At 45.2% G+C, this 25,532-nt stretch overlaps 1 long non-coding RNA gene across 1 annotated transcript in view; it reads left to right on the top strand.

The window, feature by feature from the left end:
* Nucleotides 1-2,494: 2,494 nt before the first annotated feature.
* The window catches only part of LOC142068433 (uncharacterized), a 52,702-nt gene continuing 29,664 nt past the window's right edge, over nt 2,495-25,532 (top strand). The window contains exons 1-2 of the long non-coding RNA XR_012664264.1: nt 2,495-2,681; nt 3,777-3,947. This is a non-coding gene — a long non-coding RNA (uncharacterized LOC142068433). The remainder of the gene's footprint in view (nt 2,682-3,776; nt 3,948-25,532) is intronic.

The raw sequence follows: 25,532 nt of genomic DNA, 5'->3' as shown, positions 1-25,532 counted from the left end.
TACTGTAACTTTGTTTTTTCTGTCTTGCATGTTTACATTTCTAAGTAGTCTGCTTCTGTTGCTGGGACAGCTGGCATGTGAGTTAGAAATCTTGTAGCATGCAACAGAGGAGATATACACACTGTGCTCTCTCCTATGGAGACTTTACTTCTGTTTGTTCTTTTCATTGTTGTTGTTGTAGTGACTCAAGAGTGAGAGTATCAACATCAGGACAGACTGTTAGGAACCAGGGCAGTTGTGAGTTCACAACCCCCAGTTGGTTGTGAGTTCTATACTTAGATTTCACCAACCAGTTAAGTGTGAACTCCTCAGGCACTATAATAGCCTAAACATGGAGTCACAGACAGTCCCCTTGGGTAATCCAAACTACCGCAGCACCCAAGTGAGCCTGCCATTGTGATAGATGCTCTCTTACACCAAGAAGGGTCTCCCAGGCCCAAAGGACCAGTCACTTATCTAAGGGAGTCTTATACCAAAGACAACATTTGTAGCCAATCCTTTAATAACCTATATAAAGATTTATGAAATAGGAAAAGGAAATGAGGTATTTACAAAATTAAAGTAGATAAACATATATATATATATATATATATACACACACACACACATAAATGAGTTACAATCTTGAGTTTCTGAAAGTAATAGAAGATTTTCTCTAATAAGCAAGCTCTATATGTCCTTTAAGATTAACCCAGACTAAGCAACTGGGGATCTCTTGCTTATGCCTACAAACCTTCCCCTCTACCCAGAGTCCAAATAGCAGAGAGATAACCAGTTCCTTCTTGCTAGGGATTTTTATCCCCCTATGCTCTGAGGTAAAAATTCAGCTGATGACTTTTGTCCTCTTTAATGTCCCACAATAGTCTATCTGGTGTTGATGGACCTTCCCTGTTGGGAAGGACATAACACCTTCTGTTGCAGATCAGCAGTTCACACTAATTAATGTCTCTCTCCTGTCTGGTGATTTACACGGACACAGAGGTTCAAATACAGTTCATAGAATCATAGAATCATAGAATATCAGGGTTGGAAGGGACCTCAGGAGGTCATCTAGTCCAACCCCCTGCTCAAAGCAGGACCGATCCCCAATTAAATCATCCCAGCCAGGGCTTTGTCAAGCCTGACCTTAAAAACTTCTAAGGAAGGAGATTCCACCACCTCCCTAGGTAACGCATTCCAGTGTTTCACCACCCTCCGAGTGAAAAAGTTTTTCCTAATATCCAACCTAAACCTCCCCCACTGCAACTTGAGACCATTACTCCTTGTTCTGTCATCTGCTACCACTGAGAACAGTCTAGAGCCATCCTCTTTGGAACCCCCTTTCAGGTAGTTGAAAGCAGCTATCAAATCTCCCCTCATTCTTCTCTTCCGTAGACTAAACATCCCCAGTTCCCTCAGCCTCTCCTCATAACTCATGTGTTCCAGTCCCCTAATCATTTTTGTTGCCCTCCTCTGGACTCTTTCCAATTTTTCCACATCCTTCTTGTAGTGTGGAGCCCAAAATTGGACAGAGTACTCCAGATGAGGCCTCACCAGTGTCGAATAGAGGGGAACGATCACGTCCCTCGATCTGCTGGCAATGCCCCTACTTATACATCCCAAAATGCCATTGGCCTTCTTGGCAACAAGGGCACACTGTTGATTCATATCCAGCTTCTCGTCCACCGTAACCCCTAGGTCCTTTTCTGCAGAACTGCTGCCTAGCCATTCGGTCCCTAGTCTGTAGCGGTGCATGGGATTCTTCCGTCCTAAGTGCAGGACTCTGCACTTGTCCTTGTTGAACCTCATCAGATTTCTTTTGGCCCAGTCCTCCAATTTGTCTAGGTCCCTCTGTATCCTATCCCTACCCTCCAGCGTATCTTCCTCTCCTCCCAGTTTAGTGTCAGCTGCAAACTTGCTGAGGGTGCAATCCACACCATCTTCAGGATAATTTTTGCTCAAATATTACCTTTCAGTATGGCATACAGCTGTTATAAGTGAAACTAATGCAGGCAGCCACTCACAACCGTTCAATAGAGTCTAAACACTAAACCCATTCTTATAATTCTTAATACCCTTTTTAACAATGCTAACACACAGGGGAGCCAGACTGATTCCAGCTAAGTATTTGTCAGTGATCAGTTGAGACATGGGGACTTCGGCACGAGCTGATGCCTAGTCTGCCAATGTCACAGTTGCTTCCTATAGTATAAAATAAAAGTCAATCAGATGCCCAGGGCATGGGAGGAACACTGATCAGTGTGTGTGGGTACGGAGAAAGGAAAGGGATTTTGATCGATAAATAACTCTGAACGTTTGGAAGACTAGGCATCATTGGAGTAAAGCACCCTATATAAAGCATGCTCCTAAGTGTTCTTGGACTCCTGTTATTAACGTTGCCGTGGTGTTGCTGACCATGCTGACCCAGACATAGGGATAAACTCATCAGAGATCAGGCCATGTCTGATTATATTCGACCATATCTCCAGCACATTTTTGTTCTTCTAATCTCAAGTTATGTGACGGACGTGGCAGAAAGCCTTGTGTCATTACACTCAGTGCTGGTGTTATCGATATTCCCCGGGATACACAGGACGGGAAATACAAACACAGAACAGACTTGTTTTCAGCAGTTGTTCCCAAAAGCTGAGGAAAGATCAGAGGCAGGATCCTGCCTGAAGATGGCACTCTTCCATTCTGGGGTAAGTGCAATGTTTTTTAGGGGAGTATTTTATGTATCAGAGAAAAGGGCAGGAGGGGAGAGTGGATGGGGTAAGGAAACTGACAAGGAGATGAAGAGATTGTTGCCAATAGGGTGCAGTTTCGGCAGCTCCTTCAATGAGGTTCACAAACTACGGCAAGTGGTTTATTGGTCATGTTTGTGCGGCATGGGTATTGACGTAACACTGGGTAATCTCCCAGAGCTCTGTCCCAGCATGCATGGGACCCTGTGGAAGTCTTGAGATGGGCCCTCCAGGTACTGATCTCTACTCTGGCTGTTCTGAAGTCCTATCGGGAGTTTGGAGGGGATGTCCCCAGGATATGGGCTAAATATTCCATAAGGGAGAGAGTAAGAAAGCTCTCCTTCTGAACTTGGGTGAGCTCAAGGGCCAGACTCATCCGGGAGACAGGGTGTCCTAGTGGATAGAGCACAACACAGGGACTCAGTAGACCTGGCTTGTATTCCTGGCTCTGCTACCAACCTACTGGCAAGTCATTTCATCACTCAGTTTCCCTATATGTAATATGAGGATAAGGATACTGACCTCCTTCATAAAGCATTTTGAGATCTACTGATGAAAAGCAGTGGGTAGTGTTATCATTGTGGACAAGGATCCGTTTAAATAACCATCTATCTCAGCAGTTCTCAAACTGTGGGTCAGGATCCCATTTTAATGGGGTAGCCAGGGCTGGTTTAGATTTTCTGGGGCCTGGGGCCAAAGCCTGAGGGCTTCTGCCCTGGGAGGTGGGGCTCAGGTCACAGGCCCCCTGCCTGTCACTGAAGCCCTTGGCTTCAGCTTTGGCCCCTCCGGCCCAGGATGGTCAGCTTGGGCTTCGGCTTTGGCCCCCCCACCAGGGGCAGCGGGGCTCGGGCAGGCTCAGGCTTCAGTCCCCCCTCCTGGGATCATGTAGTAATTTTTGTAGTCAGAAGGGGGTCGCGATGCAATGAAGTTTGAGACCCCCTGAACTATCTGAGCCAAGGCATGTTCTAACCCATCAGCCCCTTTCCACACTTACTTATGCCCTATAGATTCCACCATCACATATGGAACTAACTGGGTTTTTTATTGGCTTAGGAATGAACAAACCATGGAGACTGAACTCCCCTGTCACCCTTAGAAGTGGCCTCTTCAAAGACAAGCTGGAATAACCCTGTGTGGTGGAGAACCCTGGGCTGCCTTCAGTCTGAGACCTTTCACTTGAGCACCAGGATCACTTTAGGAAATGCTTCCCTCGTAGTTCAACTGGTTGGTACCAACTGGATTTTCTTTTTATGTGCTTGGTAGACATATCCACGTTTTCGGGGGAGGAGGGAGGAATCCTCTGTGTAAATCCTCTGGGGAATTGTGCAAAGACTTCTTTCCAACGTCCTTCCAAAGGATGGTATGAAGGCAGGGAAATGGAAAGCAAATGGCATGAAATGTGTCCCTGAGGAGCGGTGAATATTTCTGCTGTGTCCCACCAGGGGAAGGCTTAGAAATGTTGACACTTTTATTGCCTTCTCTTTTATTGTATGGCACTTTTTTTTCTCATTAGCTACATTTTGGTTTATACTGACTTAAACCATTTCTTAAGAGTGGAAGGCACACTCACTGAGTGCCCAGGCATGGAAACTGTTTCGAACTGGGACATGGTTGGCTGGCCGGGCCAAGGGAATATAGGACCTGACCAGAACCTCTCTCAATAGAGGGCCAAGTAGCTAGCAAAATGGCCTCCACCACAGACCAGGACCAAGACTGAACATTTCCATGGTGCTTTGCAATGAGTTATTTCTTTGTGCATGCATTTTTTATAATGGATGAGCAGAACCCCACACACTGCTTAGAGTCTCGTACTTCTAATATGAGGATATGAAGGAAAGGGTGGGGACCTATGTCCCCACTGAGGGGAGATAACACCTCTCTCCATTGTCAGATGTGGCCATGCCTCAGTTTTCCTCTTGCTGTTTGGATAAACCCTCCAACTAACCCCCCCCCACACACACACACACACAACCTACTACCCTTTCAGGGGTACTTTACCCAGCAGTTTGGCTCTCCCTTGAGGCCTACAGGTGGTTTTGGGCCCTTTTCTTGAAGAGTTTCAACAGTTAATCCTATTCTCTTTGGGATTTCCCCCACACTGAGCAAAAGGGAACTCATATAGAGCCTCTCTTTCCAGAATTCCTTGATGTCAAGGCTAGAGATCCCATGTTCGTTCTGGGATGAACATGGAACAAGGCAGAGGCAGGCCTGTAGACTGTTTTAAAAGGCCAAAATGGGCTGATTCCAAAGCAGTATTCATTGACTTCAGAAATGCCTAGAGGTCTGTACAGAGAGAGGCAGGCAGACAGATAGGAAAGCTGTGTGTTAGAGCGCTAGGTATTTTGGTGATGGGCACTTTGGGAATACATGTAACAACAATAAAAATAATGCTGAGGATTGATAGGAGGCTGATCCTCTTGCATATGCCAACAAAAATGCCAATTTGGTATTAAAGAAGACTTTTGTCTCAGTGTCTAATCCCAGACCTGAAGAAGAGCTCTGTGGGGGTTCCACAACCACCGCTCCCAAGAGGAGGAGGAAGGTGGTGGTGGTCGGGGACTCCCTCCTCAGGGGGACTGAGTCATCCATCTGCCGCCCCGACCGGGAAAACCGAGAAGTCTGCTGCTTGCCAGGAGCTAGGATTCACGATGTGACGGAGAGACTGCCGAGACTCATCAAGCCCTCGGATCGCTACCTCTTCCTGCTTCTCCACGTGGGCACCAATGTTACTGCCAAGAATGACCTTGAGCGGATCACTGCGGACTACGTGGCTCTGGGAAGAAGGATAAAGGAGTTTGAGGTGCAAGTGGTGTTCTCGTCCATCCTCCCCGTGGAAGGAAAAGGTCTGGGTAGAGACCGTCGAATCGTGGAAGTCAATGAATGGCTACGCAGGTGGTGTCGGAGAGAAGGCTTTGGATTCTTTGACCATGGGATGGTGTTCCAAGAAGGAGGAGTGCTAGGCAGAGACGGGCTCCACCTAACAAAGAGAGGGAAGAGCATCTTCGCAAGCAGGCCGGCTAACCTCGTGAGGAGGGCTTTAAACTAGGTTCACCGGGGGAAGGAGACCAAAGCCCTGAGGTAAGTGGGGACGTGGGATACCGGGAGGAAGCACGAGCAGGAGAGCGCGAAAGGGGAGGGCTCCTGCCTCATACTAAGAAAGCAGGACAAACAGCAAGTTATCTCAAGTGCCTATACACAAATGCAAGAAGCCTGGGAAACAAGCAGGGAGAACTGGAAGTCCTGGCAGAGTCAAAGAATTATGATGTGATTGGAATAACAGAGACTTGGTGGGATAACTCACATGACTGGAGTACTGTCATGGAAGGACAGGCAGGGTAGAAAAGGTGGGGGAGTTGCATTGTATGTAAGGGAGCAGTATGACTGCTCAGAGCTCTGGTATGAAACTGCAGAAAAACCTGAGTCTCTGGATTAAGTTTAGAAGCGTGAGCAACAAGGGTGATGTCGTGGTGGGAGTCTGCTATAGACCACAGAACCAGGGGGATGAGGTGGACAAGGCTTTCTTCTGGCAAGTCGCAGAAGTTACTAGATCACAGGCCCTGGTTCTTATGGGAGACTTCAGTCACCCTGATATCTGCTGGGAGAGCAATACAGCGGTGCACAGACAATCCAGGAAGTTTTTGGAAAGTGTAGGGGACAATTTCCTGGTGCAGGTGCTGGAGGAACCAACTAGGGGCAGAGCTCTTCTTGACCTGCTGCTCACAAACCGGGAAGAATTAGTGGGGGAAGCGAAAGTGGATGGGAACCTGGCAGGCAGTGACCATGAGATGGTCGAGTTCAGGATCCTGACACAGGGAAGAAAGGAGAGCACCAGAATACGGACCCTGGACTTCAGAAAAGCAGACTTTGACAACCTCAGGGAACTGATGGGCAGGATTCCCTGGGAGAATAACATGAGGGGGAAAGGAGTCCAGGAGAGCTGGCTGTATTTTAAAGAATCCTTATTCAGGTAACAGGGACAAACCATCCCGATGTGTAGAAAGAATAGTAAATATGGCAGGCGACCAGATTGGCTTAACAGTGAAATCCTTGCTGATCTTAAACACAAAAAAGAGGTTTATAAGCAGTGGAAGATTGGACAAATGACCAGAGTATAAAAATATTGATCGAGCATGCAGGAGTGAAATCAGGAAGGCCAAATCACACCTGGAGGGGCAGCTAGCAAGAGATGTTAAGAGTAACAAGAAGGGTTTCTTCAGGTATGTTAGCAACAAGAAGAAAGTCAAGGAAAGTGTGGGCCCCTTACTGAATGAGGGAGGCAACGTAGTGACAGAGGATGTGGAAAAAGCTAATGTACTCAGTGCTTTTTTGCCTCTGTCTTCACAAACAAGGTCAGTTCCCAGACTGCTACACTGGGCAGCATAGCATGGGGAGGAGGTGACCAGCCCTCTGTGAAGAAAGAAGTGGTTTGGGACTATTTAGAAAAGCTGGACGAGCACAAGTCCATGGGGCCGGATGCAATGCATCTGACAGTGCTAAAGGAGTTGGCGGATGTGATTGCAGAGCCGTTGGCCATTATCTTTGAAAACTCATGGTGATCAGGGGAGGTCCCAGACGACTGGAAAAAGGCCAATGTAGTGCCCATCTTTAAAAAAGGGAAGAAGGAGGATCCTGGAAGCTACAGGACAGTCAGCCTCACCTCCGTCCCTGGAAAAATCATGGAGCAGGTCCTCAAGGAATCAATTCTGAAGCACTTAGAGGAGAGGAAAGTGATCAGGAACAGTCAGCATGGATTCACCAAGGGCAAGTCATGCCTGACTAATCTAATTGCCTTCTATGACGAGATAACTGGCTCTGTGGATGAGGGGAAAGCAGTGGACGTGTTGTTCCTTGACTTTAGCAAAGCTTTTGACACAGTCTCCCACAGTATTCTTGCCAGTAAGTTAAAGAAGTATGGGCTGGATGAATGCACTATACGGTGGATAGAAAGCTGGCTAGATTGTCGGGCTCAACATGTAGTGATCAATGGCTCCATGTCTAGCTGGCAGCCTGTATCAAGTGGAGTGCCCCAAGGGTCGGTCCTCGGGCTGGTTTTGTTCAGTATCTTCATTAATGATCTGGAGGATGGTGTGGATTGCACCCTCAGCAAGTTTGCAGCTGACACTAAACTGGGAGGAGAGGAAGATACGCTGGAGGGTAGGGATAGGATACAGAGGGCCCTAGACAAATTAGAGGATTGGGCCAAAAGAAATCTGATGAGGTTCAACAAGGACAAGTGCAGAGTCCTGCACTTAGGACGGAAGAATCCAATGCACCGCTACAGACTAGGGACTGAATGGCTCGGCAGCAGTTCTGCAGAAAAGGACCTAGGGGTTACGGTGGACGAGAAGCTGGATATGAGTCAGCAGTGTGCCCTTGTTGCCAAGAAGGCCAATGGCATTTTGGGGTGTATAAGTAGGGGCATTGCCAGCAGATCAAGGGACGTGATCATTCCCCTCTATTCGACATTGGTGAGGCCTCATCTGGAGTACTGTGTCCAGTTTTGGGCCCCACACTACAAGAAGGATGTGGAAAAATTGGAAAGAGTCCAGCAGAGGGCAACAAAAATGATTTGGGGGCTGGAACACATGAGTTATGAGGAGAGGCTGAGGGAACTGGGATTGTTTAGTCTGCAGAAGAGAAGAATGAGGGGGGATTTGATAGCTGCTTTCAACTACCTGAAAGGGGGTTCCAAAGAGGATGGAGCTCGGCTGTTCTTAGTGGTGGCAGATGACAGAACAAGAAGTAAATGTCTTAAGTTGCAGTGGGGGAGGTTTTGGTTGGATATTAGGAAAAACTTTTTCACTAGGAGGGTGGCGAAGCACTGGAATGGGTTACCTAGGGAGGTGGTGGAATCTCCTTCCTTGGAATTTTTTAAGGCCTGGCTTGACAAAGCCTTGGCTGGGATGATTTAGTTGGGGATTGATCCTGCTCTGAGGAGGGAGTTGGACTATATGACCTCCTGAGGTCCCTTCCAACCCTGATATTCTCTGATTCTATGAGCTCCCAGTGTACAGCTATGATCAAAAGAGGTAATGTGGTCCTTGGATGCATAAACAGGGGAATCTCAGGTAAGAGTTGAGAGGTTATATCACCTCTGTATTTGGCACTGGTGCGACCACTGCTGGAATACTGTGCCCAGTTCTCTTGTCCACACTTAAAAAAGGATGTTGATAAATAGGAGGGGGTTCAGAGAAGCGTCACAAGAATGACTGGATTGGAAAACATGCCTTATAGTGATAAAGTCAAGGTGCTCAACCTATTTAGTTTAACAAAGAGAAAGTTGGGGGTAATTTGGTCACAGTCTATAAGTACCTACATGAGGAACAAATATTTGATAATTGGCTCTTCAATCTAGCAGAAAAAGGTCAAGCAAGATCCAACGGTTTAAAAGTTGAAGCTAGGCAAATTCAGACTGGAAATAAGATGTACATTTTTAACAGTGAGGGAAATTCACAGTTGGAACAACTTACCAACGGATGTGGTGGATTCTCCATCACTGACATTTTTAAGTCAAGTTTGGATGTTTTTCTCTAACATATGCTCTTGTTCAAACAGGCATTATTTCAGGGACTTTCTTTGGCCTGTGCTAGACAGGAGGTCAGACTAGATGATCACAATGGTCCCATCAGGCCTTGGAATATATGAATCTATGTGAAAGGTGGCCTGAGTCAGATGACGGGAAGGAGCTCACTGCTGTGACAGAGGGCTCACCGGGTGGGCATCTCCCCACCATCAGTCACCCTGAAAGTCACTCCCAGGGTGGTTCTGTGCCAAAGGGTCATCGTGTCCCCTGAGTGCGAGCCATGTACAGCCAGGACATGAGCCAAGAACATCAGGGATGCATGTCTGGGAAGCTTACTGAACCAGCTGCTTTCCCCAGCAGCCACGTGACGAGCTAGGGCCCCTTAACCTCTCAGCAGATGCAGCGCCTGTATCTTGTCACAGGCTGGTTGGCGCATTTTGAAAATGTTGTCAAAAAACTAAGGAGAAACAATTATTAAAAAATATGTTTCCGACCAGCTGTGAGCCTTAGGGGATGTTGCTTTGTTACCAAAGCAACTGAAAAGCTTCTGGGTTTCCCCATCAGGAGCTAGGAGCCTGCATTGATTCTATTTTATTGATATCATTTTCTATGTCTAAATATGCATTTATCGGTCATGGTCTTGACTGATCAAGAACATAAGAATGTCATTACTGGGTCAGACCAATGGTCCATCTAGCCCAGTGTCCTGTCTTCCAACAGTGGCCAGTGCCAGATGCTTCAGAGGGAATGAACAGAACAGAGCATTTATTAAGTTATCCATTCCTTGTTGTCAAGTCCCAATTTCTTGTTGTTAGAGGTTTAGGGACACTCAGAGCATGGGGTTGCGTCCCTGACCATCTTGCCTAATAGCCATTGATGAACCTATCCTCCAGGAACTTCTCTCATTCTTTTTTGAGCCCAGTTATACTGTTGGCCTTCACAACATCCCCTGGCAAGAAGTTCCACAGGTTGACTATGCCTTATGTGAAGAAGTATTTCCTTATGTTAGTTTTAAACCTGCTGCCCAATAATTTCATCGCGTGATTCCTGGTTCTTGTATTATGTGAAGAGGCCAAAAACAATGCCCTGTCCTTATTATGCTTATATTTTCTAACCCTTCCCCACCCTGCATCTGTTTTTAGATTATAAACTGTTCAGGGCAGGAATTTTAGAAGTGTCCAGCGCTGAGCACAATGGCAGTCCGTTGTCAGATGTCCCTGAGACACTGCTGTAATAAACATGATTAATAAAGAAATAATCATGAGCGCTGGGCTATGCACGCTGGTTGGTCATGGTAGGGGTCGGTCAGAAGCATGGGGGTGCACACTGGTTTATTATGTTAGGGTTGCTCAGAAGTTCAGATGATGCACACTGGTTTGTTACAGGAAAATCAGTCAGCAGCACCGGACTGCACAATTTTCATTTATTTTTGCTGTTGGCATGTTGGCTTTCTTATAGCCACTTACAAAGAACAATGTGAACTTTGCAAACAGATACAGTCGTATCAAAACACACCCCCGGGTCACAGTTTGCAGCTTTTCCCTTGCAAAGAAGCAACATGCCTGCCTGGTCTCAATGCAAGAGCCAGCCCCAGGCAGCCAAGTGGGCAGACCAAACCCTGACATATAACACTGAATTAGACAGCAATCAAAATGTTAAAAACACAGTGACAGAGGATATGTATCCTTAGTCCATTAAAAATAGCTTATTTGAAAATATTTTGTATTTTAATAAAGTAGAACAGACAGGATATAAATGCTATAAACTTTCCACTGGAAGTGAACATTGCTGGCATTCCATTAGCTTAAAAATTATGACTCTTTCAAGGGCTGACTAATTTTTGCCCCTTTTAGTTTACAGAGGAAATGGTATGTTGGGTGTTTCACTTGCACAACCAATGCAAAGGGGTATGCTTTAAAAAGTAGCCCACTTTTCCACAGCTTTTTCTAGGTCAGTAGCAGAGTTACCCCCCCCCCCCCACACACACACACACACACTGTAATATTTCTTTGATGTGCCAGGATCTTTTGCTCCTTGAAGTCTCTTCTTCTGAAACCAGAGTGAAAGTTCTGTGAGACACACGTCAGAAGAGAGACCCATTGTGACCAAGTTCAGCAGAGAAAAGGGCTTTGATAGAACTGTGTGGAGACCTGATTTTTTGATGTGGTGGCAGTTTCAGAAACAAAACAAATTCAGGTCAGGTCAAACCAATCTGAACCTGAACAAAATCTGAACTTTTTTGGATTTGTCGGTGAATTGAAAAAGTCCATTTTGGATTGGTTCAAAAGCAGAGATTTGAACCTAGGGCTCTCCTATTCCCAGGCACTAGCCTGCCCCCTAGGTTAACGGCAGAGCAAACCCACTAATACCACAACCCCTTTCTCCTCCTTCAGCTGCTTTTCAGCCTGGCCAGAACTATTTGTTAAATTTGCTGACCAAAACAGCATTTTTCAGTGAATAAATTATTCATCTGAAAAGTGTCACCCAACTCTAGTCTTCAGTACAACAGACTGGAAGTAGCAGAATTGAACGGGATCTCAAAAGACAATGGTGTAAGCACCAAAGTAGTTAAGTTCCTGTGTGTCATGCTGCAGCATCACAAGTGGCTAAAAACTCCTGTTCTCAAACAACTGTCCTGGCCATAGATATTGCCGGAAGAAGATCCAGGGCCAAAGATGAAACTGATGCACTACTACCAGAATTTAGCTTCCCCAATAAAATTATATTGCAAGTTTCTACAGCTAAAGATCCAGAACATTGGAGTTTATTGCTTATGATGCACTGAAAGAGGGGATATTTAGATACAAATCCTCTCCTATTATTTTGATTCTGGATTGGATCACTAAGCTGGAAAAGGTTTAGTTCCCAGTTTTGGTTCAGATGTGGTTGCAATCTAAGGAGAGCTACAGGATTTTGATGCCCGTTAACAGAACTGGTTGAAATTTTTTCAGCACAACAGTTTTCCGTTGGAAAACACTCCTTCATTGAAATCAAAATGCTTCACTGGGGCATTTCACTTTCAATTAGATTTTCAATGGAAACATTTTGACGTGATTAGAAATCGGGCTGGAGTATTTTGTTTGATCTTCTCATTTCCTTTCATTCCAACATTCTCATTTCATTATGACTTCACAGTTTTAAACATCTTTGAACTTTGAATTAATGTTCATTTTATATATTATATTTAATATTACATTAAGTTTTGTTTTGATAATTTTGAAACATTTCACTATGGTCGTTTTGATATTTCTGAATCAAAATATTTTGGAATTTCTGTTACAAGAGATATTTTGAGATTGACTCCTCATTTCAATTTGGGACAATTCCTTTTCTTCCCCAAAACACTTTGGAATTTCACTCAGGATGGAAATTCCATGTTTCAGACTGCTCTTCCAGCTCTGGTCCTGATTCCAGCTCAAACCCAAGCCTGATCTGGATCCAGATTCAAAAGTTGGCCAACCTCTTTGATCCATCAACACATACAAAAATAATGCTTCAGGTACTTCCTTTAGTGGCTCCAATAAATGAAAACTGACCTGGACCATCACTCCATTAAAACCAACTTGTTCTGAACTTTCTTCTGCTGCTTTGTGCTTTCAACTTTCATTCAGGCAAGGTTTTTCCTGGTTTTTAATAGAAATTCTTCAGTTTTCATTCTACCCTCCATTACACCTGTGCAACTCCATTGTTTTCAAATCCTACCTTTGATGACATCTGTGTAGCCCTGCTACCTTCAAATTCTCCCCTAGCATACACCATTGCCTGCCCTGTGGTCTCCAATAAGGTTGCACAGATGTAACTGAAGGCAGAATTTTGTCTCCAAAATTAAAATGTATGTAATCTGCTTCCGATGCATGAGCCAGATCAGAAACGAGCTCCTTCTCACAGAGCTGTGATGGGACTGCAGGGCTAACAGAAAGAAAGAATAAATAAATAAATAATCATTAATAATGATAATAAAGGAGTGAAGACTTATTTTTTGTCACTCAAGTCAGCAGATATTACTTGAAATACATACAAGGAACAGATCAATATTAGGTACTTACATGGTCCCAATTACCACAGTATCTGAGCATCTCACAATATTTTAACACACTTAGCACTGCTCTGCCTCACAGAGGGGATGTGAAGCTATTATCCCCATTGTACAGGAAGGGAACTAAGGCAGAGAGAGATTAAGGGACTTTCCCAGGGTCAGACAGGACACTGGAGGCAGAGTAGAGAACTGAATTCAGATCTCTCATGTCAAAGGCTAGCATCTTCTCTGCTAGGCCACCCTACCCACAGCATTCAGATAGGAAGACACTTCTTTGGGGGCCTGAATATTTTGGTGCCTGTTCCAGATGACGGCACAGCTCTCTATCATCCTTCTCAAGAAGAGCTGGGATAACCCAATACCCTACCCTGCCCTCAGTTCTAACCCAAGGCTGCGTAGACATGGCTGCCGCGTGCGTAGTGGCTACCATATTTTTCAACACAGTTATGACAGCTTCAATCTTGGAGACTTAAAAACTCCCGCTGCCTTACAGGGTGAATTCCATTGCAATGCACTGCATTCCTGAGTTCGAAAAGGCCCTTTTCTCTTCCTTCAGGACTGGGGGACACGGACGGCTCTCAGGACGCAAATGAGTGCTTCAGCAAGAATAGCACTGCCTACAAACCCAAACACTCTACTCTTCTGCTCGAGCAGCGCCGGGCCTGATAGCCATCTTGTAAAAATAACTTGGCACCTTCTCGGTCGCTTGTTTATGGATTCATGTGCACACGAAACAGACCTCAGTGAAGTGGGGCACGGAGGGAAATGTCTGCTGAAACCGGAGCCTGAGGGAGACTTTTGGAGACACTGGGGAGATTCGGAGAGTTAAAATTCCTTTGTTTTGTTAAACGGGAAACCCAATTAAGGGAAATAAGGAATTCAGGGCTCAGAAAGAGACTGAGAACTAAGGGAAGGCTTTGAGAGCCAAAAGGGAAGAGCAGTGCCAGTGGAAGAGAAGCTATCCAGAGTGGAGTTTATAGGCCACGGGGCTGCAGCTGCAGACTTCCTGACAGCACAATTACACTATGTGCTGCTCAGTGATGTAGGAGTTCAACAGTTCAGTCTTTCGTGGGTCACTCAAGGATAACGGCCCAAAAGATCTGACTCGATTTCCAAAAAAAATGCTTCAGTGTTTCCTCCCGATAGCAAACTCCTTCAGCACGTTCACGAAGGTGCCCCAAGATTCATAGGGCTGCGTGTCACGGAGAGACCAGTCCCCCTTGCCCAATTAACATACCAGAAGCTTTGGCCCAAATGGTTTCCTTTCTAGCAACTCCCCGATGTTGTGTTTAACTGAATTAACAAGGGATACAAATAAGATGCTCAAAGCTTGGGAACATCCTGCAGCTTCTTTGCTGCTGTTTATATCTCACGCACTGGAGAAAGAAAAAATACATGTCGGGGCTGTATAATGGTTTTATTGTCACAGCATAAGGACGACCGCATCACTCATGCATGACAAAGCCACAAGCGAACGAGGGAGGTATTTCCAAACAAGTGGCAATAAAACTTGACTCCACCCCATCCCCAGAGTCTGTTTATACCACATCTTTGTTTTATTTTCTTAGGGAGATCTGTGGGTTCTCTTCCCTTTCTTCCCCTTCTTTGATGTTGAACATGGAGACAGTGATGTCACCAGGGTGGTCGGAACTGAATAACATCCACTAGGGCAACATCAACTGAATGTTATTGTCATTTGGCCAAAGCCAGTCATGTGTTTGGCTGTGTGAATCTAAGCTGCTTAGCACCATGAGCCCTACGGTATGTGCTGTCAAAGGAGAGGAGGAAAGGAGACCTAATAATGATTTAGACACCTGCCAAAAGTTTATAGATTTCCTGGGCAGAAGGGACTGTTATGATCATCTGGTGATTCGCTCCATTAACAAAGGCCAGAGACTTATTTGCCTACGCTGACTCTGCTGTACACAATGTGTCACAATTTGAAGATTTGATATCTTGGGCTTTACAACAGCTAGGCCAGTGTATCCAATATCATTCCATTGGGAAGCCAGAAGTCTCTTCTTATCAATGGTCCAAATCTCCCAATTCTAACCCAAGTGAGTTGTGAGATACAGGGAACTTAAACATGCCCTTTGTCCCAGTCTGGTCATTGACCGTGCAGGGCATCTTACATATACATTTGAGGGGGGGAGGAACTCTGCTTTTGAGGGTAAAAGAAGGAAACATTTCTGCAGCAGGGCTGGTGGTGTTTGGTTTTTAATGGCACCTGTTTGAACTTGCTCTGGGGTTTGGTATGTTGAAAGGCGTCCCAGTGGAGATGGATTAGTGGGCAGAGCGTAGGTGAAGTGGCCAAAGGAGTGTGATAAGCATAGTTTAGCACGTGGTTTGGAAGTTTATCCTATTGGTATCACCCCACTCTGCCTCACTAGAATAACCACTTCAGTACCAGAGTAAGGCTCAGTACCAGAATATGGTTCGAGTCACCACTCCAATACCAGAGTCTGACTTCAGTACCTGAGGATGACTTGCTTAGATGCCATTTAAGCTCAGTCATCAGCTGAGCACCCAAATCAAGTTGTTCCAGTTGTACCGTGCTTGCAAGATTGAGCCCTAAAGTTCATGGAGCCATAACTTTGCATCTGAGAATGTCATTTCTTCCATTGACCAACTTTATCCCAAACCTTTAGGTATATGTCTTGTGATTTAAGAAATAAACACTGGAAAGGCACAGAAGCTGAGAAGATTGACACCAGGGAGCATGATCTCTGGTGACAGTCTGAGAATGAAGTGAGTTTTCATCACATATGCAGGGCAGGACAATAGCTCAAATTCATTTCTTTTTCTCATTCCAGTACTTGCCATTCTAATGGGATTCTGGAACATTTTTTTCAGTGGCTTGATCCCAAAGTTCGTCTGCCTCTTTCCTCCCCTCATATTGCTGGGTCCCCCAAGTGTTTATTCTGCTGTAGAGAAGTGCAATATTTTTTAGCTGAGGACATCCAAAGCTAAATCTGGCCAGTGGTGAGAGTTAAAAAGAGTTAAACAGTAAGGCCTTGTTTACAAAAGAGAAGGATCAGCTGTCACACTTGGAGCTTGTTTACAAATACTTTTTTTAAACCGCCCCACTTTCTGTTTGAGTTTGTTGCTTTTGTTAAATAAATAACCAGTAGTTGTCTCCATTGTGTGTGTGTGTGTGTGTGTGTGTGTGTGTGTGTGTGTGTGAGTGAGTGAGTGAGTGAGAGAGAGAGACTTTTAGTTCACTTTCTAGGCAAAGCCAGAGAATTTCTAGGAGTATATTACAAAACACATGAAGTTAGGAATGTTAAATGCTATCTAAAACCAGCTTCACAGCCCAGCTGTGGGCAGGCCTCAACAGTGATTGTCAAGACACAAGGCCCAGTATTTGGAAAGGATGAGTAAGAAACTTGTCAACGTGACCAATATGGTTGGAAGCCAAATGTTCAGTGGGAATGGACAACTGGAACCGACTTAGGGTCCTAAGTCCAATACCCTGTGCAGGGAAATAATTTCTGCCCCTCCGACCCCGGGATGGTTTGGGAGTCTGGGAATCTGTGGGACCTGTTGAAGCAAATGCAGTGGAGCAGAAGGGGAGTTAAAGTCACGCTACATGGACTCCCCTTCCACATTGGCTCTTGACTGACTTGTGAGAGGCAGCAGGTGATGCCTGCTAAGAGGTACAAAGGAACAGCAGGGGGGCTGGGAAAGTTGGCAACATCCCACCGTCCTCACAAAGTGACCCTGGGGAGAGGGGAGGCAGAGAAGTGGCCAGATTCTCCCTCAAAGCTGCTCTCCTGCCCTGGGTTTTGAACGCTCCCGTATTATGGCTGATCGCAGGAGCAACACATAAGGGGATGCAGCTGCTTGCTGGCCCACTTTGGCCTACGCTTCACTACCACAATAAAGGAATGTTCCTAGCTCGAGTTAACTAACTCCAGGTAAAATCCTAGTGAGGACAAGGCAGTTTGCAGTTTCCACATAAGTGAGCAGGTCGAGTTAAATCCAATAGGCTTTAACTCAACTTAATAACACGCTTTTTGTTTGTAGCGAACACAAGGCCGCGTATGCGACTGCATCTGTCTCAGGTCCATCACCCCAGGATCCTCTCCTGTTTCCTGCCAGAACAGGAGAGGGGGTGAACCAAGGGAGGGGAGAAAGGGATTTAGTGGAACATCTGAGCCCCAGGGAGAACTTGCTGCCAGTCAGGGATGGAAGTGTGGAAAGGCAAAGGCGTAACCAGAAGAGGGAGAGCAGTCATCAAGGGATCTCATTAGTGATGGGAGCCACTGGCATGAGGAGAAAGGGTGGCATGGATTAGGATCAGACATGCCAAACCCACGGGGGAAAAACACTGAAATTGGGGTTGTTTTTGGCTTAACCGGCTTGTGAGTTGCTTGTTGGCAAGTTTTTTGGCTTCTAGATTGTTTGGCTTGTAGCTTTGTTGCTTATTGATTCTTTTTTTGATCGGCTCCCGGCAAGCACGGGCAAGGTGGGGAGAGAGTCAGGGGTGCACAGCGGACCCACCACAGTCCCAGACTGCATGCTAGAGGGATCGAGTCACATAGAGTATTGGGGTTCTTGTTTTGAAATGGGATGAGCTTGATTTTTGGCTTTTTGTGAAAGTCGGGGTGCTTATTTACCACGCGAAAGTTGGCAACTGTGAGTAGGATAGGTATTTTGAATGGGTCAGGAGGGGGAGGCCCTGGAAAGGAGGCTCTTCCAAATGACTATGTCCTGTGTAAAACTCAAAGTGGATGATTTGCCTATGTAAAAATTTTCTTAGGCCTTATCTAGATGGGACATTTCTGCACAGCAAGCTGTAGGGCAGAGGTGAGCAAACTACGGCCCACTGGCCACATCTGGCCCACGGGACCCTCCTGCCCAGCCCCTGAGCTCCTGGCCTGGGAGGCTAGCCCCCGGCCCCTCCCCTGGTGTTCCCCCTCCACCGCAGCCTCAGCTCACTGTGCCACCAGCACAATGCTCTGGGTCCTGGGGGGGCAGTCAGGAAGGAGAGGGGGGGTTGGATGGGGTGGTAGGGGGCAGTGAGGGGCAAGGGTTCTGGGGGCGGTCAGGGAGAAGGGGTGGTTGGATGGGGCGGGGTCCTTGGGCGGGGAGCAGTCAGGAATGAGAGGAGGGGTTAGATGGTGTGGCGGGGGGCAGTGAGGGGTGGGCGGTCTGGGGGCGGTTAGGGGACAGGGAGGGATGGATGGGCCAGGGGTCCTGGGAGGGCCATCAGGGGACAGGGAACAGGGGGGTTGGATGGGGCAGGAGTCCCGGGGGGGCGAGAAAAAGGGGGCGAGAAAAAGGGGGGGGGTCAGATGGGGGCAGCAGCCGGGCCACGCCTGGCTGTTTGGGGAGGCACACCCTCCACTAACCGGCCCTCTGTACAATTTCAGAGACCTGTTGTGGCCCTCAGGCCAAAAAGTTTGCCCACCCCTGCTGTAGGGTCACATCCTGGCTTGCCATGCAGTAACATCCCATGTAGACAAGCCCTTAGGCTTGGAAAAGGTAGGGTTAAAACAATCACCGGCTGTTCTGGTACAGTAACAAGGATAGCGTACGGGCAGGGTAGCAATTAAAGGAAAGCCTTTATACAGTTTCATTTGGCAGAGCGCAGCTTGGAGTACGACGTATGAAAATAATGAGCCATTTGTCCAAGACAAAGGAGAGTATGTACTTAGCAACATAAGTGTGTGCAAACACACCCACTGCACTCATTAGAGTGGGTTGTGGATGAGCAGAGAACCAGATTTCTAGGGCTCAGTCCAGATATTCAGAACCAGATTAGGGGTTGGCCCATAGCCCCGTGAGAGAACTGCATTTCCCTCCATGACCATGGAAAACTATATTTCTCCAAAACCAGCCACCAGGGTGAGATTCATGAGTGCGGATGACGGAACCTTCTCAAGTTTCAGAGTAGCAGCCGTGTTAGTCTGTATCCGCAAAAAGAACAGGAGTACTTGTGGCACCTTAGAGACTCACAAATTTATTTGAGCATCAGCTTTCTTGGGCTACAGCCCACTTCATCGACCTTCTCAAGAAATGTGGAGTTGGGTTCTATAAGGGATTAGAATGACCAGACACCTCTCCACTTTCAGGGCTCAAATGTTTTGTAGCCATGTCAGTGTCAGGATATTAGCGAGAGAAGGTGGGTGAGGCATGATCTTTTATTGGACCAACTCCTGTTGGTGAGCGAGGCAAACTTTCAAGCTACACAGAGCTCTTCTTCAAGTCTGGGAAAGGTATTAAGAGTGTCACAGCTAAAACAGGTTTCAGAGTAACAGCTAAATTGGTTAGTCTCTAAGGTGCCACAAGTCCTCCTTTTCTTCTTACAGCTAAAACACAAGATCAAACAGATAATTTAGCATAAGCAGTTAGCATGTATTTTAAGGGACCATTCAAGGTGAAGTGGCCCGTTAACACCCTGCAGTAACAGGACAAAAATTGGGTTAGTGTGTTACAGATTGGTTTCAGAGAAGCAGCTGTGTTAGTCTGTATCCGCAAAAAGAAGAGGAGTACTTGTGGCACCTTAGAGACTAACCAATTTATTTGAGCATAAGCTTTCGTGAGCTACAGCTCACTTCATGTAGTAAGCCATAAATCCAATGTCCTTTTTAAGACCATGATTTTTAGTGACTAGCAAAGCTATGAATTTAAGCTCCCAGGCTCGTCTTTTGAAGGTGTTGTGAAGGTTTCCTTTGAGGATGAGGACAGGCCAGATGTAGAGTGATCACTTTGTGAAAAATGGTGACAGGTTTCAGAGTGGTAGCCATGTTAGTCTGTATCAGCAAAAACAACTTTAAAGCTTATGCCCAAATAAATTTGTTTGTCTCTAAGGTGCCACAAGGACTCCTCGTTGTTTTTGTGGAAAATGTTCACCCACAACACTTTCAGGAATCTCAAACCCCAATACTCAATTCCCAGGGACCCACCATGCCAAATTGACTCAATTTGGAGAATTTAAGGCATAAAGAAAACTCTCCTATTTGTAACAACACATCTCAAAAAAACTGCCTCACAAACCTAATGACAATGTAACATTCCTTCAACAATGCTGTATGCTGCTAACATGCTAAAGACAAGATCTTGTAAGACCATGTGGGAACGTCCTCTGGGGCGTCTTGCCATAACAATGGAATAGAATAGAACAGTGCAGAACAGATGTAGGTTTTGTTACAAGATTGAACCTTCCAAGTGGGGGAGGGATAGCTCTGTGGTTTGAGCATTGGCCTGCTAAACCCAGGGTTGTGATTTCAGTCCTTGAGGGGGCCATTTAAGGATCTGGGACAAAAATTGGGGATTGGTCCTGCTTTGAGCAGGGGTTTGGAATAGATGGCCTCCTGAGGTCCCTTCCAACCCTGAGATTCTATGAGTGAATGCTTTGAACAAAGGCTTTCTTAATTCTGAACAAATGTTTTCTTCATTAACAAATCATTAGATCATTATTAAACTGACAGAAACAAATTATATTTATAACAGTAGTGTACATTTACGCAAAAAACGAATACAATATTCACACTGAAAAGATCTTGCTATCTAGGTTCTTTGTAGACATTTAGGCCCAGCTGCAAATGCAGTACCAAAACACTGCAGGAAAGGCTGCTCTCACAGATATATTGTATACACACATCCATGGAGCTATATAAATAATAATTCCTTTTTCCAGGAAAGACAGAGATCTTGAAATCGGCTGCAAACTATCCACCATGCTTTGGGAATTTTTTTCACTTTCCAAAGTTCCTGCTCAGTATTGTGGGAAGTGCGGCCTAGAAGCAATTTCTTGTATTAAGAAATACTGGTATTAGAATTACCACATGAGAACATTCAGAACTCCATGCGTACCTATTGCTACCTTGTGCTCATTCTCTTTCAGGACCTTTCCAGTACCAGGCTGTCCAGCACATTTTGCCAGGAACCCTATTCTCAAAGGACTGAAGTCCAGTTTCTTTCCCAGCCGCTTACATTGGGCTCCATGCTGGCAGGACCAATTTTTTCCCCTCAAGGCTTTAATGAGACTCAGGTTGTCTGTTTCCATACAGATGTCCTCTAGTCAAGGTGAATTTTCCACTCAGATTTCTTTTTTCACTGCCAGCATTTGCTCAATTAATGCTAAACATTCACTCATCATTAGGTATGCTGCATATTTTGCAGTGATCCTTTTGAGTACAATTAGAAACATGGTTTGCATCCTTCCTTTTTCCCCAGTCCTTTAGGATGAAATCAGAAGGAGGCGAGGATGGTTGAAACATTTTCTAGTTTTTCCAGGCTGGAGAGCTCTGGGCATCCCCAGTGACACCATAACGAAGCTGACAGACCTTTTAGGATTAGTTTAGTGGTGGAATTAAGCATCTGGACAAAAATTGGATATGATGGATTTTCCCCATTAGGGTTTTTGGTCTAATCCCAAGATAAATGTCTATCAGGGTAATTGCAGAGCAATTATGCTGTCTTTATTAATGATGTGGAGCTTTATTTACAACATATTCTCTCCCCTAAAGATACATAAAGCTTATTTTTCCCTGTTAGCAACATATTTGCTTAACAGCCACAGGGGATATTGGATGCCAGTTACACTGAAAGTGTTAAAATGATACATACTGGTGTATTGGGATTAATGCTTAATATGTTGTCTCAGAAGCATGTACAATGCCCCTACATTAATAGCTCAGAGCCAAATCTTCAGCTGGCGCAAATGGGCATATTGACTTCAAGATGCATGTCGATCAGCCTGGACTGCGACGGAGCTCCACTGATTTATACCAACTGAAGAGCTTGCCCTACAGCAACAAAAAAAAAAAAACAGAATTAAAAACCCGGCATCGAGATATTTTGGCCAGAAACCGTGTGCAAAGTAAATGAAAAGGGCGAGGGGAGGGGAAGTAGTTTGTCCCTGTGATAGGGTGTCTACCCCACCCAGGACTGGAAGGGGTTAAGGTGGCCAGGTAGGCCTATTAACTCCACACACTGCACCTGGAGGAAGAGCCAGGGAGCAGGGAATTGATTGCAAGCAGGTTCAGCTGTGCAGGAACAGACAGGGCCTAAAAAGCCAGGAAGCTGGCAACAGACAAGGGCTGCGGCTGGCAAAGGGCAGTCACTCCTTGGGAAGAGGGAGGCAGATTTGGAGCAGGCACACCCAGAGAAAGGAGGGGAACTAGGGTGGTAGGAAGCAGTCTGGGGAAGGCGCACCCACCACTGCAGGATCAGAGTTCCTTCTAATCCCACATTTATCTTTACAACACCTGTGTCAGGTAGTGGAATTCTATCATCCGCATTTTCCGGATGGGAAAGCGAAGCATAGAGGGACAAAGTAATCATCCTAAGGAAATCTGTCCCAGAGCTGGGAACCGAAACTAAGTCCCAGCCCAGTGTCTTAACCACGTGACTCTCCTTTCAACCTGCCCTCTTGTGGATGCTGTACCTATGCTGTAGTTCAAATAGGAAGTAACTCAGGGAAGTGCAATGGTCTATGATATACAGAAGGTCAGATGGTCACTGTGGTCTCATGATCTTTGAATATTTGGCTCACAATAATATATATAGTGCAACCAAAGTAGAAAAACCAATGATTTTTTTTCTAGTGCATCCTCAATATGCCCCTTGCAATTCCACTTAGGGTGAAACCTCCCCTCACCCCAAAAACGTGCCACATTAATAACAATTTGACCATAAGAGGGTTCCTCTGTTTCCATTTTTTTTCCCTTTCCTTGTTGCTGCAAGGAATCCAGAGCAACAGTAAAAAAACAGCACTAAGAAAGGAATCTTTGTGGCCAGCTATTAAAAGAAGGTTCAGATTTTTTATGTGTTTTTTTCCTCGAAAAAAGAAGAGCATTTGGAGTGCAAAAGTTCACAGCTAACATGTCATTTCCCCCCTCCCCACCAAGACATTCCCAAACGCACAATGACTCTTTTCAAAGTCATCTGGCCCATAAATTGTAATTTATGTTAATTTATGAAAACAAATGACCAACTCCCACCTTCCACAATATTTTGAAAGGGGAGAATTAAGCAGTGCAATTAAAAATGAGGCCCCTCCCTGCTCTGCAGGTGGGATCTCCTCCAAGCCAGCCTCCTAGCTTCACTGCTTCAGTGTGGAAAGCCTTCACAAAGTTAACTTTGTACAATTGCGGGATTTGAAATTAGCCCTTGCCAAACATTGGACAGCAGCCTCTATGTTGGTGGCGGCAGGGGAACGGATATTAAATATATCCTGGGGTTTCTGCATTTCTCACTTCTCTGCACCAACCCATGGGAGCCTCTATATATAGATGGAGATATATATAGATGCATAGATATGTTCTTGGACTGGGAATGTTTGCCATTTTAAGGCTAAATTAACTTGTTTTCACCTCTGCACTGTACACTTCTTTCTTCGTAGTGCCTTGAGCTCTGGACAGAGCAGTGGGGTATTTGGAAACCCAGCACTTGCTGTGTATGGATATTGCCTGGGTTGTTAATTACAGGTGCGTGTGTTCCCAACTGGTAAGACGGTTGACAAGCGATTTAATAGGGAGGCAGTATGGCAGTTTAAGCCAAATATTTAGGTTGTGTGCGACAGTAGTGGAAACAACAGCAAGAAGGGTATATACTCTGTGCAATGTAATTCTCACTCATTGTGCATATCTCAAGGTCCGATGCCCCTTTGCCGTGGAAGGGGATAATGTGGTCTAGTGGGTGGAGCACAGAACTGCTACTCGGGAGACTGGGTTCCAGTCTGATAATAAATCTATTATTCAAATGATAATAGTCCTGACCCTGCCTTTAGCTCTTTGCTGTATAGAGCAAATACGATTGCTGTAGAAGGATGTGGCTGGAGAGTCAAAGGCCATTGTCCATCTTGGGAAGCGGTGCTCTAGGCTAGAGGTGGGCTTGAAAAGGTGAGACTTTTAGCGGTCAATGTTAGTAAAGGTCAAAGGTCAATTTCACCGTACTCACACAAACCGATGAAAAAATATTTCCAGCAATAATAATCGAAATGCACCGTAAGAAAAATGCTGCTTGAGAACTTATTAGAGTTTGATTTAAGGATATTCACTTTGTATGTTTTGACATGTAAGGTTGACAATTTGTGTGCTAATGGTGATAAAGCTTTGACTTTTTGAATCTGAACATCTACTGTCATTAAATAATTATTGACTGACCCTCCCCATTATCTGACCCCCCCCCCATAATTTCCCACATCTGTGAAAATTTAAATGGATAAAAATTGAAGAAAAAAATGCTTAAACCCCATAATTTTGCTCAATTGTGAAAAGTGAAATTGATAAAAATGGGGGGAAAGCTTAAAAATGAACAGATTATTTTTATTTTTTTTACCATTTCAACCGCTACCAAGTTCTGCTAAGCCTAGTTATAGGGAGCTGCAGTTAACCAGGCTCTGGATGCTGCTGTTTTACAGTTATGTGAAGTTTCAATAAACACAATTTGTGTTAAATCCAAGCTCTGTTCACCTTAATAAGGAGAACAGCACAACTGGGTCACCCTGAATAAGGTGCCCTAAAAATCCTGAGCGTACTTTAAGATCTTTGGATGAGAGGCATTATATAAGTGTTAGATATGTTGACCTTCAGGCTGGTTGAAAATTTCCCATCAAAACTTCCCTTGACAGAAAATTGGGTTTCTGACTAAACAATTTTTTTCAGTGAAAGTTTTTGCTTTTTGTGAAAAAAAAATCAGCTTTTCTTCAGAAAACCAAATGCTGAAAACCCCAAATACTGTCCTGGTGCCTCATAAAAGGTGTAGTTCACGTACCACATGAACTCACTTTCCCCTGTGGACTGGGCTTGCACCATGGATATTGGTTTCCCATGAGGCACTGTGGCAGTTCAGAAAGAGGGGAACCCATGGAGCTCATGGGAGAAGTAGTCCAGCCAGGGAGTCTGGACCATGGGTACATGAGGCATACAAACTACAACTCCCATGAAGCACCACAGCAGCCATTCCAAACAGAAATGTTCTGTTTTCACCCAAAAGTTTTCATTTTCCAGTTTTCAGCTTAAATTGTTGCAATTTTTTTTTCCCCACCAAAAAGTGGAAACTTTCCATGCAGGAAAAAACATGCCTTTTCTAACTAGCTCCAGTTCACCTCCATTTTCTAAATTAAAGTATTGAGATTGGGTCCCTCCATTTTTGGATGCCCAACTCAGGATACCTTAATGGAGCTCAAGGATAGGTGTCCAAAGCTTTTTGAAAATCAGGCCCTCCTTCTCAAGATATCCTAACATAGCTGGGAACTCAGATTACTCGTCACTTTATCACTTTATCCTGAAGAAGG

The sequence above is a fragment of the Caretta caretta genome, chromosome 11, assembly GCF_965140235.1.
Source record: "Caretta caretta isolate rCarCar2 chromosome 11, rCarCar1.hap1, whole genome shotgun sequence".
Classification (NCBI taxonomy): Eukaryota; Metazoa; Chordata; order Testudines; family Cheloniidae; genus Caretta; species Caretta caretta.
This window is presented reverse-complemented; position numbering and strand designations above follow the sequence as displayed.